The sequence below is a fragment of the Bos mutus genome, chromosome 18, assembly GCF_027580195.1.
Source record: "Bos mutus isolate GX-2022 chromosome 18, NWIPB_WYAK_1.1, whole genome shotgun sequence".
NCBI lineage: Eukaryota > Metazoa > Chordata > Mammalia > Artiodactyla > Bovidae > Bos > Bos mutus.
Genome location: NC_091634.1, coordinates 5,869,873 through 5,873,073, shown reverse-complemented (window position 1 = coordinate 5,873,073; position 3,201 = coordinate 5,869,873). Strand labels below are relative to the sequence as shown.

The 3,201-nt window shown below is 52.7% G+C and overlaps 1 non-coding gene across 1 annotated transcript; it reads right to left on the bottom strand.

The window, feature by feature from the left end:
• Positions 1-3,128: 3,128 nt before the first annotated feature.
• TRNAG-UCC (transfer RNA glycine (anticodon UCC)) lies at positions 3,129-3,201 on the bottom strand. Its single transcript has one exon. It is a non-coding gene; the product is annotated as a tRNA-Gly (tRNA).

The window sequence follows — 3,201 nt, the reverse complement described above, 5'->3', positions numbered from 1 at the left end:
AGTGACTTTGTGGTGGGGGGCAGGGCGGGCGGAGCCTGAGAAGTTGAAAGGGAGTAAGAGCGGGCCAGAATCCCCCATCTCTGGATACTCCCTACCCTCTGGATACTCCCTGCCTGCTCTGCTCTGCGGGTTTCCAGTCTTGAGTGTCCTCTCCTTTACTCTGAAAACCTTGACCCTGGAAGCTGCACCGACCCCCCATCTCCCAGTTCCGTTCTTGGTGTGTGTGTGGGGGTGGGGTGGGGGTCCCGGTAACGCGATGGGAGGGGCAGCTTGCACATCCCTCCCAGGGGCTGCAGCTCTCTCGATGCCCTTCACCCTGGGTGGCCAGTCCCTCCACCCCAGCCCTCCAGCCAGCTGGATCCTTGTGCACTCTCCTGCCCCTCTCTACTGTTTGCAGGCGCCTTTCCCCTCTCGGATCCCTGGTCTAAAACTGAGCATCTTATCTTTCTGCTGCTTCACCTCTCAGTTCAGTTCAGTTCAGTTCAGTCGCTCAGTCGTGTCCGACTCTTTACGATCCCATGAATCGCAGCACGCCAGGCCTCCCTGTCCGCTTCACCTCTCAAACCTCTGCAAATTTCTGTCTGGAACCCTGCCTCTGGCCTCTGCCTACATCTCCCTGACTCAGCTGTCTCCCGCTCTCTCCGACCCTCCTCCCTCGCGGTGCTCCTGCCCCTGCCATAGGCGGACCCTACCTGGGTTGGGGCCCCGCGTGACTTCTGCTGCCAGCTGCCTCCAACTTCAGCCTCGACCCATGGCTTTTAACCCCTGAACTCCCTCCCCCAGCGCCTTCATCGTTTCCCTGTTGCTGGCCTTCCCTTCTCCACCCCCAATAGCTCAGCAGGCTGTCTTTGGGCACCCCCAGCCTGGGCTTGGCCCTTCTCAGTGGGGCGGAGCTCCCAGGACAAGCTAGGACCCAGATCTGGTTCCGCCCAAGTTGAACCCACTGTGAACTTTCAGGCAGCAGGACCCATCTGGGAGGGAAGGGAAGAGCCCAGTTCCTTCTCCAGGTCCACCTTAAATCCCCTGGCGTGGGGGTGGGGGGTCTTCTCCAACATCAACCCAAGTTTCCATCCCACTTTCTTATCTCCCCTCCAACCTTGTTGCTGTTCAGTCGTGTCCAACTCTTTGTGATCCCATGGACTGTGTGTAACCTTCCAGGTTCCTCTGCCACTGGGCCACCAGGGAAGTCCCTCCTACCCAGCCCTACCCATACTCTTAATGTACATCAGTTCCCAGCCATTTTCCATCCTCTTCCCACCTCCCTACCTAATTTTAACCATTCTCCACACTTAGCATCAGCCCATCCCTCAGACCCATCCCGGTCCACAGCCATTCTCAAGTTTAATTCTCCATGTCAAGCTAAACACATCTAAGTTCCAGTTCTCAGCCTCATCTCCAGCCACTTCCAACTCCATCGCCAGCCCTTTTTCTTCTGGAAAACACAAGAATGCCGAAATTTACCCTCCCCTTCTCTCCTAATCAGACATAAGAAGGGAATCCTCAGGTCGGTGGATAGAAAGTCAACTTAGATTGGATGTGGGCAGGGGTTGGATCTGGGAAAGCAACATTTTGGATAAACGTGGCCTTTTAGGAGCAGGGATGAGGCAGTCCACCGGGCGTAGGTGGGGAGGGAGAAGCAGGAATCAGAGAGCTCTGGGGCGTCTGGCGGCCAGATGAGGGGGAAGAGGAAGGAGGAAGAGACACTGTTTTAGGTGTTTGAGGAATGAGAAGGCGTCTCCTGGAACTGGGCCTGGGTGGATCCCGTGAGCTAATCCCCGGGGGTGGAGGAGGCAGGATTAGGGATTAGAGAGGACCAAGGTGGAGTCAGAATTTGAAAGAAAGCCAGGGATGGGGATCAGATGAGGTCTGGAAAGAGAGACAGCGGTGGTGTCATGGGGATGAGGAACTGAGATGGATGGAGTAAGCCTTCATCTCAAAACTGGTGTGACCCATATTGAGAGATTAAAGGTTTGTATATAAGGGTCAAATCTAGTGTTAAAAGGTTTTTTTTTTTAAAAAAAAAACAGAAGATCTAATCATGACACTCCTGCATCTATAAAATGAACATATGTCAAAGATGTTATTTGGATTCATTAGTAAGTGATGGAGCTAGCAAGGTATTAAAAGAACCACACACATCTGGGCAATAAGAAGTGCTGAAACGAACTAACCAATAGATACAAAAGTGGCTTATCCTGTGTTGCTGTTGTCTAATCGCTAAGTCGTGTCCAACTTTCTGCCACCCTATGGACCGTAGCCCACCAGGTTCCTCTGTCCACGGGCTTTCCCAGGCAAGAACACTGAAGTGGGTTGCCATTCCCTTCTCCAGGGGATCTTCCTGGCCCAGGGATGGAACCGTGTCTCCTGCATTGGCAGGTGGATTCTTTACCACTGAACCACCTGGGAAGCCCTATTCCATATGGAGGGGAGGGAATTGTACTTCCATCCGACAAAAGTCATTTACTCGGTTATTGATGAGAATTATTTGCACTGCTATCAACTGTTTATCATTCACAGGGTGGTAAAGTAGCTCAGACAGTAAAAGAAGCTGAGACCCCACCCAATCATAACTCGTCTAGTGTTCCATTGATGGTATCATTGGGTCCATCTTAAAGCATTTCACAAATTTTCCCTACACTAGGAAGAAAAGTTTGTGGTCAGGTTTAGGATGGTAAGGGGTGTAGTTGGGGGTGGGGGGGGTTCTGATGCTAGCAGGCAAGTTTGGGGAAGAGAATGGACCTGGGGTGAGGGTAGGGTTGGAGTCGGTTTAGGGAATAGGATTGAGTTGTAGAATGGAGGGGACTGGGAATAACGCTGTTGATGGAGTCCAGTTGGGTTGGGGCTAGAGAAGAGGCCAAGACAGTGTTTGGATGTGGAGGTGTTGAAATACGGTTGAGCTGGTGTTGTGCGTTGACACTGATAATGAGCACTAGACATGTCTGTGTTGGGATCAGGTTTTGGTGGGAGTGGGCTGGGTCGTAGCTGTGAATGCCGCTCAAGGTGACAGAGGTCACTGTCCTTCCCCACCTTGGAATTAGCCCACCTCCCAGGACTGGGCCCAGAGTAGAGACTGAGTTCAGCAACACCCACCCCCCCACCTTTTTTTTGTTGTTGCACTGGGATCTTAGTTCCCTGACCAGGGATCAAACCTGCGTCCCCTGCGTTGGAAGCACAGAGTCTTAACCACTGGACCACCAGGGA